The 16844-nt window shown below is 31.2% G+C and overlaps 1 pseudogene; it reads right to left on the reverse strand.

Annotated features, from left to right (window-relative positions):
• Positions 1 to 661: 661 nt before the first annotated feature.
• Positions 662 to 13540, reverse strand: LOC128165954 (uncharacterized; annotated as a pseudogene).
• Positions 13541 to 16844: the final 3304 nt, after the last annotated feature.

Consider the following 16844-nt stretch of genomic DNA (forward strand, 5'->3'; position numbering starts at 1 on the left):
ATTTTTCCCAGATAAAAAAATTGTGAATTATTTTGAGATTTTATCTCCGAAAGGCATTGGGATTGCTGATTTCTTATTTTGATCAATCATTTATAAAATAACAGATTGTGACACTGTTATTTTCATTATTAAATGTTCAAACTCAATATATTTATGATATAATTAAAGGCGATGATCTGACTGAACACAGTTAGCAATCAATGTTGAAATACTTTACATGCCAAAAAAAAAAGAACAATGATAGGTCGATAAAATATTAAATACATTGTTTGAGCAGAACACCTTCAACAGACTAAATCACCGGGTCATCTAATTGATGTAACAATTAATTATTTTTTTCTTGTTTTTTTTTTTAAATATGAACTTGTTTTGAACAAAAATTTTTTTTTGGGAACTTCATAATTTTTATTGACAAAGACAGTGGAAAAAGATACAAAGGATACAAGTACACATATCTCACAAAGTAATAGATTGTCTCTTAAGGAAAAAGAATATAATGTAGGCCTATATATTATACATATAACTCGTTTACAAATTACAAATGTACCTGTATACAACATGTACTTAAAAAAAGAAGTTAATAAGTGAAAATAAGATGAAAGAGAGAAATTCTTTAGAGAAAAGTGTTTGTGTGTGTGTGTGGGGGGGGGGGGGGGTAGTTTATAACCTATTGAATCTAATAATGATAACTAGTATATCATAATATTAAGTCACATATTTTTTGCAAGTGCCTTTCAAACTCTGAGAATCTACAGTTTTTAAGCAAAATATATTTTTCTACAGATATTCTGTTTTTCATTATATTTTCAAGTGCACTAAAATTCAGTTTTGGAACTTCTTTATATCTACTTACAAATATGTATTGTTTTATTATTAGAATTAAAAGATTATGTACTTTATACAAATTCTCTCTTTATATTTTCCAAATGAAATTGAGTTTTGTCAAATGTTGCTTGCATTTCAAATTTCCCTAACATTCATTTCTTGCATAGTTCCCAAAGTTCTTTTACACAATAGCAATCTACAAATAAGTGTTCAATAGTCTAATTAACTCTTTTACAAAAGAAGCAGACTGGGGATTCTTTTACCTTAATCTTGTGAAGAAATTCATTTGTTGGTATTATTCTATGTAAAATTTGAAATTGTAGCCATTGGAGTTTTGACTCTTTAGTAGTTTTAAATGGAAGTTCAAATATTTTGTTCCAGTCTTTGTTGTTAAAAATAAAGCCCATTTCTAGCCACTTATTTACAGATGTAATTGGCTCTCTTTTCTCCTTAATAAGTTCGTTATACATGACTTTGCAACCTTTTTCATTGGTGAAGATATATTTATGTGACTGGGTATACTTCGGTCAGACTTGTATTTGATTTCATTGATATTGTCTTTATTGAATCTTTCAAATATTGCTATCTTTAAGCTTGCATATTTAATAAAATTTGTTTTTATATTTTGGTTTTCTATTGTTTCCAGACTAAGAAAAACACCCTCATTATCAAAGAGATCTTGTATATGTATAAAACCAGCAATAAAATAGTGTTTTAGAAAAAAAAGAACTGTTATTAACTTTTATTTTTAGGTTGAGCCATATGTTTTCAAATGGAACATTCATAATTTCTTGTCTAGTTGCTTTTACAATTAAAATCCAGCTGTTAAAAACTTCTTTCCAAAAAATATTTTTTGTATTTTTACATAAATTAGATGTAAAGTCCATACCTTTAACCCATAGGTTTTTAATTTTTGTTTGTAATTCTGCCTCTAAAAGATTTATCCATTTTGTGTCTGAGAAAATCTTTCTTCTAATCCAACTAGACTTTAGAGCTGAGCTAAAATCTGTAAAATCTATCATTTTTAAACCACCATATCCGTATTCCTGTACAATTAAATTAACAATTGAGTTTTTATGGCGAAACAGCTATGTTGACGCATGGAACATTTGAAGTTTCAAATATTTACAATTCAAATATATACAGTCAAGCTTAGTTTTTGCAATTATAATGTTAATGGTATGCAATTAAACACAAGATTAGGTCCTCATTGTTACAATAATTTAATGATTACTACCAGATTCTTGCTGTAGATTTGAAACTCGTAACATGGAAGAGGAGTCAGAGACAGTGTGTTCCTTGTTTGGAGGAAAACAACCAATCACCGATTGACATAAACTCTTGAAGAGCAACATGTACTAAAGAGTCAGGAAAGAATGACCAGTGTCAAATTTAAAACAGAAAAAATGTGGGTTTTTTTTTTCATTTTCACAAAATCATGAAGGATGGTGTGTTGATAACTTCAGATGTGTTTTCCTCTTCGTTTAATCAAACCTCTTCAACTCTGACTCCACTGGGAAATTCCAGATAAAAATAGCTAACACATAAGCTTTTAGCGGGAAACTTTCCCCCTACTTTTAGGTATCTTCTTCAAAACGTCATTCAACTGTTTCCTGATATCTTGGTTTGGTTTTGTATATCCCGACGACGTCAGACTATCAGAAAGTAAACTTCTCCCTCCTCCCTCGACCACATCAATGTAAGAATGTGACGTAGAAGTGGAATCCATGGATCCAGTGTTTTCTTGGTGGCCATTTTTCTCGAAAATTACTTGCATTTTTGCACTTTGCATCACTGCAGAGTTTTCATCCAACTGTTCGTCATCGATGAACGAAGGAGACTGACTTTCTGTCATAAATGATGTGTTCATGTAGTTGCATTCGTTCAACCTATTGTATATCGAATCTCCAGATGAGATAATTGACCGTATTTTCGGTATTGCATACCCAGAAGATGTTGTACTTCTAGTGCGTTCACTACGTTGTCTGGAACGAAACTCCATCTCACTCAGAGTACAAGAGTCCCGTTTGATTACAGATGTTCTGTAAAAAACAAAACAGTTGATTTCCCCGCAATAAGTATGCTATATAATTATTTCAAATAGGTAATGCGCTCACTAATGTATTTTTTAAGAAATGTTTACTAAAGTTTGAAAAATATAATTCAATTGGCTTACTGACAAACAAAACGACGGACAGACAAATAGAAAGACCTACAGAAAATATATTTTTCTACCTTTTGTCAAGGACATGGTGTTTCTAGGACACATATTGATGAAGACATTTTCCATTTGATAGGCATTAAATGAATATAAGTTTCCAGTATTTTTTATAAATTGTATTAACATATCACTCACGAAAATAGCAAATACTCCGTACAAACATATTCAAAGGAAACTTGTGCCCAAAAAATTATTTTAAGACAATCGTACCTTTTCTTACATTGAATACACAACATCGTAGACACTCCAATAAGGGCTAATGAAAGGGCCCCAATGATGATGTTTTTTAACATTTCTGTAATAAACGCATGTATACAAATAAAAATGAATGAAATCTATAGATCTTTACATCCACAATACAAAAAAGGCTTTCAATTAAATTTAATTCGAACTAGAGTATACACAATTTAGCTAACATTCTGAGCGAGATATAACGTGCAAGTAAATTTTATTTAATCTAATAATTCCCCTACCAATCAGTTTTGTTTGGTCAAGTTTTGGATTTTTGTCCCAAGTTGAAATTTCTGTGTCACTGATTACAATGGGAATTTCTGGTGTCTCCCTAGTTTCAATTGGAACCTCTGACGCTAAATCAATTTTTGGTTCATATGAATGGTAGAGACCCGGAGTGGCTGCAGTCTTCGGACATCTATATATTACAATTGGTAGTTTGTTTTGTCTTTCATGCTCTGTAACTAAAGAAATTGAAAATTCAATATCTCTATTTCGAAAATATATATTGTTTCTAATCATATTGCTTTATTATCCAACTAACCTTCAATATATTCATTTAAGAAGAAACTTGCATTCATTTCTAGCCATTAAAACGAACTAATGTAACATGCTTTTCAAACTTGAAAGCCTTTTAAAGCAAAATAAAATAAATACAAATCTTGTGTAAACAAAAAATAAAATATATGATTATCCAATCAGCACTGGGAAAAAACGAAGCAAAACTGCTATAGTAAAGGCACGAGATGAAAAATGAACATTGATAACTTCATATTGAATCTGATGCATTGCAAGCAACTCGAAAACGTAAACAGTGCTCAACAAAAATATCATCTTTTATCCAAAAACAATTGTATCCCAAGGAAAGAAGTCCAAATATTATATATTCTCACCATTAGGTATATCATAGAATCTTTGTTTGCAATGTCGACTATCTATTTGGAGACTTCCGTTGCCGCAATCCTTCACACGATGTTGCATGTTATCACTGTCCAAATCTGTCCATGTAGACCAATCACAGTCGTCAGCCGATGAGCAGTAGTGTCCAAATAGAAACAGGCAAACAAGCAGCAGTTGGAAGACAAATCGGTGAGACATTTCATCAGCTAAGCAGTCTAAAGATCTGTTGATATTTTGGAATAATCAGAAAACCTCGAAATCACAATAACTCTTAATTGGTCGTTCGACTCTAAAATATTGATTTCCGATATATGGTGTTATGGCTAAGGACTTCCTGTCAGAAAAAATTAGTTCAAACGATATATATAGTTGAATTATTTTTTAAGCTATTATGTAGAAATAGCTTAAAGAAAATATAATATTCTTCTACAAATGCACCAATCACCTATTATGGCATATATGTACATATGTTGTGAAATGAAAAACTCAATCAAAAATATTTTTTAATTCATGAAAATAAAATACGTTATTGCCATTATTAAGAGCGTCACATGTTTTCACTTCAACACTAATTGATAATGGTTTAGGATTTGAATGGTGCCGACTGTACTATATATCAAATTTTAATAACGAAAACTATTTTTGAGGCAAACGGAAGGAAATTAGGGTGTGAACAATTATGAATTCATTATTTGCATGCCAAATGTATTTTCAAAAATATTTTTTTCTCAGTTTATATGAGTTTGTTAGTGAACATTTCGGTGAATTTTACCCAAAATCTGTGGACCGATATCGGTTTATCATTTAAGAAATTGTTATAATATGAAATTTTTTTCAAAGTGCGTAAAATTCGAAAAATATGTGTAAACATGTGAGGAATGTTGATTTCAATCAAAACAACGTACAATACGATGCATGTATTTTATTAATGATGAAAAATACATTTTCTTGTTATTTGGTTCAAGAAAATTATTCCGATAATTTTGTGTAAAATGGCTGTCAAACACTTGTTTCAGGGCTATGAATATAAAAAAAAAGAAGATACATATCACTAGTCAGCCATAGCAGTATCCCAGATTCAAATAAGATATTTATAATAACACATACTATCTATCATAATATCAATCATGGAGTATTCTGATCAAAAATAGTAAATGGTTGAATTCAAATAATTATGTTTAAAAACAAGCAGAATAATTAGATATCACACAATGTTAAAGTATGATTTGAGAAACAATTACAAAATCAAATAGAATTCAATTAATTTAAAAATAATGTTATACTGCATTACATCAGACATACGAAGTTCCTTTATTAGAACAATCTTCAGAATAAGAAAAAAAGATAAAGTTATTTTTACAGCCATTTTATATGTAACAATCGTATATAACGAATTCAGCCAATCGGTCGTCACCTACGCATGACATAAGTTGATACGTTGTTAATGGGTTAGACTTATAATGGTAATCATTAATTAAACGACTATGGAAAAATGTTTAGACATCGGTGATGTGGAATACTATGGTAACATCAGGTCAGAGCAAGGTCAACTACTTTGAACTTCCACCGTTTACCTGTGTCATTGTCTTAAGTCAGTCAAGCGTAAAGTCCAGCTACACTGACTGTCGCTTGGAAGAGATTATGCAATCAAAACAAAAGGCTAGGTGATTTTCAATGAAATCGGGGTGTCCCGTTTTACAAAAAACTGTCGCATTTAATTCTGAAAAATCACAAAAAGCGACATATGGATGTTTCTCCATTATTGTATCTTGGCTGTATTTTATCTATTATTGGAAACAATTTCAGATTTTTGAACAAAATAAATTTGGAACTGTTTGAAATTGTTTTGTTTTTACATAAAGTAGAAACAGTGCTCAGCTTTTGTGAAAGCAAAAAATATCAAAAGTTTCAGTAAGTTTCAGTTGCGGAAACCCTTTGTAAACAATATGTATCCCAATTGTATATGGAGGTTGAAACTATGCAGAAACTTCAAGTTTCAGTAAGTTTCCGTCGCGGAAACCATTTGTAAACAATATGTATCCCAAACGTATATGGAGATTGAAACTATGCAGAAACTTCAAGTTTCAGTAAGTTTCCGTTGCGGAAACCATTTGGATTTGTGGACAGCCTAAGTTTCAGCACTGCGGAAACTTAATGAAACTTGAAGTTTCCGTGCTGAAACCTATCGGAAACTTAAAGTAACCGCAGAGTTTCCAAAGGGTTTCCGCAGCGCTGAAACCAGATATTTCATCCAGTGTATATCGTTCACGCAATAGCGAAAATAATACACTATACCCTCGAGAACCCTCAATTATTAACTTAGTCTTGTATACGCTCACTATCAGGGATGGGGTAATGGTAATTTGTAATGGTAATTGAGTGTAATTAATTACAAATTTTGATGTAATTGGAAGTAATGTGTAATTGGCCACATTTTCAATTACATGTAATGGTAATTTAATTAATTACTTTCAAAAAAGGCATGTAATTCCAATTACTTTTCAATTACTTTCAATTACACACTGATGGACATATAAATATTAAGCTGTCCAATACCCATTTCCCCCCACTATGGTACATTAGGTCAAGTTCAAAGAGTAGTTAAAAAGCATTAAACTACATATGTATTATTATATATATCATTATAATACTAAATATTTTTCAAAATGGATTTTTTCAGTGATTCAATATTTAATCATAATTTTCTCAAATTTAATTAAGTACATGTATTTGATGATTTGTTTGATCTATTTTTTCTTAAAAAGATACTTATTTCCCTTCTTATTAGAATAATTAGTGTATCAATTATCATTGAATTAGTTTAAAACATCACTGTTTAACTTACAAACAAAATCAGTGTTATCGAAATTATATAAACTATCAAGGCATGCTTTGTAATTGATAGCCTAAAATACACAGAGCTAAAATGCATGGCTTTAAATGGGTTTAAGTTTTTGATGCCTAACATGTCCACAGGGTGTGTTCCCTTATTGCTAACATTTTGATAATTAGGTAGAGAACAACAGGTGTGAATTGTGTTTTGATAACAATTAAAGTCTGCCCTCTACCCGAGATTAACCTGTACTTTGGCATTGTATTTACAAAGAAAAAAATAGTGTATAAAAATGCAAAGGAGAAAGTTTTCATATAATAGTCTTGCATGCAAGAAATACTTTAGGTGTAGGTTAAGGGATATGACTTTTAAATGTTTATTGAATATCAGGGTGTATGGGACACCTCCATATTGTGACTACCAGTACCTGCATTTTAAAATAAACAATAAAAACCAAATTTATATTTTTTCTTTCCAAAAATTGTAACTCATATTATAGATATACCTCCTTAAATGTTTATGTGTTGTATATAAATCATGGTTTTAGTAAATTTTGAAGAAAATGTAATTTGTAATGTAATTAATTACATCTGTAAAGTAATTGTAATTTCATTAATTACATTTGAAAACTCTTGTAATGGTAATGGTAATTCAATTGAAGAATTTAAGCAAGTAATTGTAATTTAATTATTTACTTTCCATTGTAATTGACCCCATCCCTGCTCACTATGTGCTAATTCGCAAGAATTTTTCTTCTCCTGAAAAACGCATGTCTTATTCAAGAATCTTATTTTCTAATTTTATTGATAAATAAAGAATATATTTCCGAGAACCAGTTCTAAAGTTCATTAAATAAGCAAAAGGCCATGCAGTTAGTATAATGAAGACTGTTGGTTTCCGACAAACTTATTTCTTTGTACGGATATCATCAATTTTCTTAAAATCCCGTTTTTGCCGTGCCTTGTGTAGTAGGGCGTTTAAAGAGTGTATATATATATATATATATATATATATATATATATATATATATATATATATATATATATATATATATATATATATATAGTATATTATGCAGTATTTTAAAGTATCTAGTTTATATATATGCAGCAATGTCTTGAGTTTGGCCTCCTCGGAATCCGACTGTTTGGTATCACTGTATGATATTTCCTGATAAATAAAAATTCTGAGGAATTTATGTCGGTTCTGTCTTGGTAAACACACGAAGATAACCTTTTCGCACTGGAGCCGGCGTGTGGTTTTTTTTCCACAGAGTTCCAAAAGGTTGGAGACTAAGTTCCTTCAAAATTCATTTTCTACATGTAAATCTCAGAGAAAATGTCGGTTCCCAAAAAAAGTTGGGGTGCGTGGCTCCCATGGTTCTCCCTTGCTGCTACCTGAATATCGGTGTTTGTGGGAAAATAAAGAATATACACACGCTTTCTTTTACGCAATAATCTGAAAGAAATAGATACAATACACAACATATTGGGATTATGGAGAGTACGTAAAAGGAGAATTATAATGATATCGAAGTAGTGTATTGATAAAATCCGTAACGACCCCCTCTGAATTGAGTTCCAAACTTTATAAAATAAAATGTCTATTATTTACGGAAGCGTATTAGTGCCACGTTGTGAATTTACGTTCTTTAATTTGAAGTTGGAATTTCCGACTTTAATCTTTAAATTGGAATTCAAATTTTAAAGTTGAAAAATCCAACAATTAAGTTTAAATTTATTTCTTGTAAATAATACGCTAATATAATAGAACATATTATATCACAGACAAGCTGTGCTATAAACTTATATTATATCGGTCTGAACTAGGAATTTTCATATCAGTATTAAGAAAAAGCCGAATACATATACCCGGTATACATTATATCAGATATCAAATATCTTAACAACTTTGAATACAATGTAATACAAAAGCCGTGCAAATTGTTTACAATCACGTGTATTTTGACGTTCAATTTCTAGTATTAACATGGCGTTGATAAAGATGACTTATACGGAGTTATTTAAAGACATTTGAAATTGAGAAAATTTTGAGGACCACCCCCCCCCCCCCCCACCCAATATCTTGTAAATTCAAATTTCTTAAATTTACTTAGTCTAGTAAAATTACCGACAATGCAAACTTAAATATCCCTCGGAATTACCCCCCCCCCCTTGGAAAAATTTCTTGATCTCTGCATGAGGAATCTTGGGTATCAAAAAAGTGACCACTGGAAAAACATTTTGTGTTTATTATTATTACTGCATAAACTTACTGCTTAAAATTTAAAAACAAGAGTTTATTTCGCAAGTTGTTTTTGAGATTTTTAAATTTGCCTCTTTAGGGATTGGTTTCTGTGGTTTAGTTAGCTTCGATTAAGAGTGCATTTTTTTGTTTTGATGTAGATCTTTTCTTTGTTTGTCTGTTTGGGTTTTTTATCTGTTTTTTGAATAAGTGCAGTATTACCTCATTTGCATTACACACCAGAAAGCAAACACCACAGTGACTAGGATCACTGCCAGTACTGATATTAGGTATTCTCTGACGTATTGCAAACCTACAAAAGAAATGATATATTGTATAATGTCGACAACGAGTATGCTTATTCATGTATTGACCAAATACATTTGATTTCTAACTAGACTTTGATCCATGCGTGCACAGGTTGACATTGCATATCGGACATTTACGAAATAGATACAACGACACACCGTATTATTGACATTTACATACCAAGGCTATCAGCCTACAATAATGCTATTGATTTCACTACACTCTGCTTAGGTAGAATAATCTAACTGTGTCTCGGACAGGATAGTTTTATTGGGGTCAGGTGTCCTTGGCTACCTTAATTCCACTACACTTTCCTTAGTTTGAATAATCTAACTGTGTCTCGGGAAAGTCCCTCACCACAGTTAGAATGCCTTCCATATACACCCGTACTGTAGCAGAAAATTGCAGATTCGTTCCGGAACGATTTTAGAAAAAATCAATGAAGTTGCCATGAAAATAACAGTCAAATTCATCATAATAAACCTTATTGAGACTGTAAATACCTTTCATTTAAAAATTTTGATCCATATAAAGGAAAAATTGAATACTTTTTCACCAACGTACACGTATTTTCTTTCCTACAGAGACAATACACGGAACGCATTATATCGTAAAACTGGGTCTGTAGGACATTATTCATTTTTACGATAAAACATATTCTATCTTCACTCTCCTTAGAAATATAATGTGAATTTTTTGCATGTACTGTAAATTCCTAATTAAACGCGAGGAATTAATATCCGCGTAAAATCGCGAGAAGCCCGCATCGCGAATTTTAAAATCTCGCTTTTAATTTTCAAACATATGAAAACTACATGAAACTATGATAAAATTTCGACATTCGCGATTTTTTGTTCTCGCGATTTGATGGAAAACCGTTGAATCGCGGAATTAAGTACTCGCGTAAAATAAAGAATCTACAGTAATCGAAGATTTTTTGTCATCACGAAGACAAAAGTTATTACTTAGTTGAAATGTATATTTGTTATTTTATACTTCTCTCATAAGAAATCATTAGTATATATGAACAAAATATAAAGCACTTTTCCAATGAAAATTTATCCGTATTTGTATCATCTTTTCTGAGTTTATTCATGCAAATATGATATTGTGGAAACATAAACTAAAGATCCCGTTAGCGTAAATGTATTGCGCAAGCGCAAGATTGTAAAATCCAAAGAATCCAGATGATTCCGGGAATTTTTCAGGAATTTTCGTTGATTATTAATTAGCGAAGCTTATCTGAGAAAAAACAAATTGGTAATCTTCAAGTACCAATGACGTTTAGAATATATAAAACAAAAGATAGTATTCTTCCGATTTATCGGTATTTAAGAACAAAAATTCGAGTCTATTATTTTAATATAGTAGTATAGATATAAGAAATCATGATCGCATTCTGAAATATCTTCTTGAGATACCATTACTTCTTACTCTTTTCGTAGCACCAACATTCTAATAATTCCCCTACCAATCAGTTTTGTTTGGTTCAGTTTTGGATTTTTGTCCCAAGTTGAAATTTCTGTGTCACTGATTACGGTGGGAATTTCTGGTGTCAATTGCATGTTTCAATTGGAACCTCTGACGCTAAATCAATTTTTGGTTCATATGAATGGTAGAGACCCGGAGTGGCTGCAGTCTTCGGACATCTATATATTACAATTGGTAGTTTGTTTAGTCTTTCATGCTCTGTAACTAAAGAAAAATAAAATTCAGTATCATTATTTCGAAAATATATATTGTTTCTAATCATTTTGCTTTATTATCCAACTAACCTTCAATATATTCATTTAGGAAGAAACTTGCATTCATTTCTAGCCATTAAAACGAACTAATGTAACATGCTTTTCAAACTTGAAAGCCTTTTAAAGCAAAATAAAATAAATACAAATCTTGTGTAAACAAAAAATAAAATATATGATTATCCAATCAGCACTGGGAAAAAAACGAAGCAAAACTGCTATTCCCCAAAATGGAGAAAAGGCACGAGATGAAAAATGAACATTGATAACTTCATATTGAATCTGACGCATTGCAAGCAACTCGAAAACGTAAATAGTGCTCGACAAAAATATCATCTTTTATCCAAAAACAACTGTATCATAAGAAAAGAAGTCCAAATATTATAGATTCTCACCATTAGGTATATCATATAATCTGTGTTTGCAATGACGAGTTTCTATTTGGACACTACCGTTGCCGCAATCCTTCACACGATGTTGCATGTTATCACTGTCCAAATCTGTCCATGTAGACCAATCACAGTCGTCAGCCGATGAGCAGTAGTGTCCAAATAGAAACAGGCAAACAAGCAGCAGTTGGAAGACAAATTGGTGAGACATTTCATCAGCTAAGCAGCATAAAGATCTGTTGATATTTTGGAATAATCAGAAAACTTCGAAATCACAATAACTCTGAATTTGAAAAAGATTTGTTTATAAGGTTTTTATTTTTGTATATACATGTAAATTACGAGTTAAAATAAAATGCATGCACATGAAATTTTAAGGCTTTTTTCTTTTTTTCCTTTTTGAATTCTTTTTTATTTATGAAGGAAAATGTTTGCTTTAGCTTGTTGAATTGTTAACTTGTTTTTTCTCCCCTAATTTATTTACATTGTGCTTAACCATTTCTTTGTTTTTGTTGTTTTCAGAAGTCTGATTTTTGTTTTGTCTTATTGTCTTAGTAATACCTTTTTTGCCTTTCACACCAAAGAGCGGTCACAGCAATTACCAGGATCAAGGCCAATACTGATATAAGGCATTCTTTAACGTATCGAAAACTTGTAAAAGAATTGATGTAATATTCCAGCGTATATTATGCCGACAAACGAATATTTATATTTATATGTAATGACCAGATATTTTTGAATTCTGCATGATTCGTGCTATATGAAAAGCATGGGAAACCACGATTGCATTTCCTCATTAGATACCATTGAGTTCTTGCTCTTTTCGTTGTTCACATGCTGCATATCCGAAATCACCTGTTGTGAGAGGAAAATGGAACTTGTACCCAATGCCCATTCACGTTACATGCATTTGTTCTCTATATATTTTTATCTCTTTTACAAGTAGAGAAGGCAGACGATGCAATTCAAAAGCCATGCAAATGAAAAAAAAATGAGTAAACATATATAGAGACTAAAAAATCTTACTTTTAGGGGAAACATTTCTCAAAACGATTACATCTTCAGTAATAGAGGCCGTCTCCAGTTTGCCTTGATTCTTTTCATCTGACCTGCTTTGAAACGCCAGAGTGGTTTGGTAGATCGACATGCTCTATAGGCGTGGCCTCGGGAGGGTTCTCAGTTGTTCTATTTTTGCCTATAATGACCAATGAAGTATATATCTGAATTATACACATATAGTAGTACATCCCAAACAATTTTGATAAACGACTCAAATCACATTTCAGTTAAAAAAAAACTGTTGATAATCAGGCTTGAGAAACGTCATATTCATTTTCTCCTATATCAGCAAGTTAATTCATAAAAAGTTTTAAAATACAATTTAACAAATTTGCAAATCAGGATATACTTAATTAGATTGACGTGTTCTTTTATACATAATACTTTTTAACGCAATTCTTTTTTAAATACATGTCTTTCAATGTCACTCAAAATACACATGCGTTGCAAGTATCCAAAACCCTTAATGATTAAAAAAATATTTAATTATGGATCCTCACCATTTGATATGCTACAAGTAGTGATATTGCAATTCCTACTCTCAATTTCCACTTTGCCATCACATTCCATAGCGCGATGTTGGAATTCGTCACTGTCTCGTTCGGTCCACGCAGACCATCCGCAATCCTCAGCCGGTGAGCAGTATTCAACCAAATATCCCAGTAAGTAGATGCATAAAATTCTCAGATTAAATATGAAAAGATGCGACATCTTACATCCTACGACTTTGCATGTTTCCAGTTGTTTTGATAGAACCGAATACCCTAACAACACTTGACGTTTGAAGTTAAATTAATTTCCACAATACTATAAATACTTCTTATTTTGAGATTTTTCAAATATATATATATATATATATATATATATATATATATATATATATATATATATATATATATATATATATATATAGGAGTGTTTGTAACAATATAACTGGTGAAAAATGAGGTTCATTCAGATGAATGTCTACAAGGAAGGAAATGGGTACAGTAATTAAAAGCTGAAGTAATGGACTGACCGTATTGACCAACAGACATTCGCCTCTGACCGAGTCAATTGTTAAAATTATTCAAAACTTTATTTGTTTACTATTGCATATTAATAAGTTAATATTAATAATTTCGTTGTTGCAAGCTCTTCAGAGAATTTTCGTATAATGACAGGGTTGGAGCGGAAATAAGATACTGATGATATAAGATATAAGCTACACCGACCCGATATTACCACCACCTATGATAAGGGAAGAGCAGTGTTCATTTCATCTACATTAAAAGAAAAAAAATCATAAACACGTGTCTACGTGTACTTTTTATTTGTATTGTATAGTGTAGCATCAATAATGCCACCGTTTTGTGAAGAAATTTTTTTATAAAATAAACAATAAAAATACATGTTACCTCATATACTTCATTAACATTCACGGTGTCTTATAGCGTAGAAGAGTATATTACATCGCAAGCTTCTATTATTGGTATGTCGCGGTCATACTAGTAATTGGGTGTTTTACAATGAAAACAATAATGTTTGTCTAAGTTACACTTTGATTTTATTTTGATCACTATTACTCTTGATTTTTCCCAATTCTATCCAAAATACTGTGCGTACATTTTTCTTCAACCTAATCATCTGCCAAAATACGACATCAAATATCACAAAAACGTCAAATGAATTCCAAAATGGTAAATGGTTAATTTTACTAGAGGTTGCAAAATTGACGTGTATGTTTCAGTGGCAATGGTGACCTTTCACCATTTGGTCTGTTGCAGATCGTGAAAATTACATTATTGACCCAATTGTAGAGTAATTCTCACACTGTCATTAACCTGTGTCAAGTTATGTGTATTGAGATCATTCAAACACTCAGCTGATGCTCGTTCCAAAGGCACATGTGTATATGAAAAGTGCGGCACACATGTACCTTTAACTCTGCAGATTAAAATACCCTTTTGAAGGAACCGCTTACTAGATGCACTTGATATGTTGTCGTTGATTTCCACATTTGTATTTCCGTGTTTGAGTGATGTAAAAAAAGGTTCAATTCTGTGACGAGGAAGTACCAAGAGGTGACTGATATCATAACGTGTGATATTTATGTTTGTATACAAACATGCAGATAAAAGCAGACCAAAGGCGAGGCGATTCTAAAATACCAAAATTGATGATATCAAAACTATGCCTAAAAACCTTGATTCTTTAAGTATATAGCTAGAGGATAAAAGAGAATTTTGAATCTGAATGATAATTTTTTGGTATGATCTGAATCTTAAACTATTTATTATCACCAAAAATTAAATGACCTTTACTTTTTCAGAGTAAAGATGCTATTTCTCATAAAAACTCTATTTACTTTATTACAACTACAAGTTTCATTTAACAATGAAAATATGAAAGTTTTAGCCAGACGAATCAAAACTTCTTTACGCCATTGCTAACCTTAGAATGCTGCTGATTGCTGTAATGACACGAGCACTGTCTTTATTTTAATAAAATAAGAACAGTTTATTTATTTTTGTTAATGTTTCTCCGTGTAGCACCGTACCAAATTTGCCTCTCGTGCCAGAAAGCAGCCCAGCAAGAAAGACGATGAAAGCAACTAGTGACATGAGAGGGATCGATGGTTGTGGTCATGTTGCCAATTTCAGACTATTAAAATTTCCTAAGAAGAAGAGATCTGAAGTAAGACATAGAAAAATGATATATTTTAAAGCATAAAATTTGGATTTTGTTATTTTGTTCTTTACTAAATGTAAGTAAATGGACAAAAATATCGTTTGTTGAAGTTTATGGTATATCTGATTGTTAAATTGTCCACTATGCAGCCTCCTTGGTATAGCGGAAATCAGTCAAAGATATGATGTAATTCCACGACACATCAACCAACTAAATCTAATAAGACTGAAAAATTAACGACATTTGTTGTGCTGATCAAAGTCATGCATATTTTCAAAAATTTGAAACTTAGTATATATTTCGACATTTCCTTATCAGATTTAAAGGCCTTATTTCAATTCATTTTTTCACCAGATAAAAAAATTGTGAATTATTTTGAGATTGTATCTCCGAAAGGCATTGGGATTGCTGTGGCACATAGATTTACGTGGTGTTTGACTGTTGACAGAACGGCTGTATCTAGGACACTTATAAACACCTATTGGGTGTCTTCGTACATTGTCATACTGCATGTACTCGATAGGTTAGTCAATTAGGATGGTCGATGGTGATTCAACTATGCCCTAAGCAGCAGTTTTATTACCCTACCATACAATTTGTAAACTATATATTTGAGAAGATGAAGAAACTTGACTGTGTTTTAAAACCACTCCTCTAAAAATGGGACGGTGCATTTCAAGTACCTCCAAAATTTTAGCAACTCCAAGTCACCAGTTTTGAAACCTTTTAAGATATCTAAATGATTGAATAAATATTTACACAATTCTATAAATATCAATTGCTTTAATTTTGAGAGCTGTCAAAACTAGAGAGGAAGAACCAATGGGATAATGGTATTACGCAACGTTATGTTTGTGTAATACGCAAAAGATTTTGGAATTTGTTCGAAAATGATTAATTAAACTATTAAAATACAATAAATTATTTCTCTTAAATGCAGGCAAAAAACAGCAATTAATTTTAATACATGTGAAGGGCATGAATCATCGGTGATTTTGAATAAACAAAAATGGCTATGACTTCTATTTTTTTAAAGCATATTTTTAAATTCTTTTATTGTTTCTTATTTTGATCAATCATTTATACAATAACAGATATATATATATATGTTCAAACACTATATATTTATCATATAATTAAAGGCGATGATCTGACTGAACACAGTTAGCAATCAACTCATTGGAAACAATGTTGAAATACTTTACATGCCAAAAAAAAGAACAATGATAGGTCAATAAAATATTAAATACATTGTTTGGGCAGAACACCTAAAACAGACTAAATCACCGGGTCATCTAATTGATGTAACAATTGAGTTTTTATGGCAAAACAGCTATGTTGATGCATGGAACATTTGAAGTTTCAAATATTTACAATTCAAATATATACAGTCAAGCTTAGTTTTTGCAATTAAAATGTTA

Source organism: Crassostrea angulata, chromosome 1 (genome assembly GCF_025612915.1).
Source record: "Crassostrea angulata isolate pt1a10 chromosome 1, ASM2561291v2, whole genome shotgun sequence".
In the NCBI taxonomy this organism is placed as follows: domain Eukaryota; kingdom Metazoa; phylum Mollusca; class Bivalvia; order Ostreida; family Ostreidae; genus Magallana; species Magallana angulata.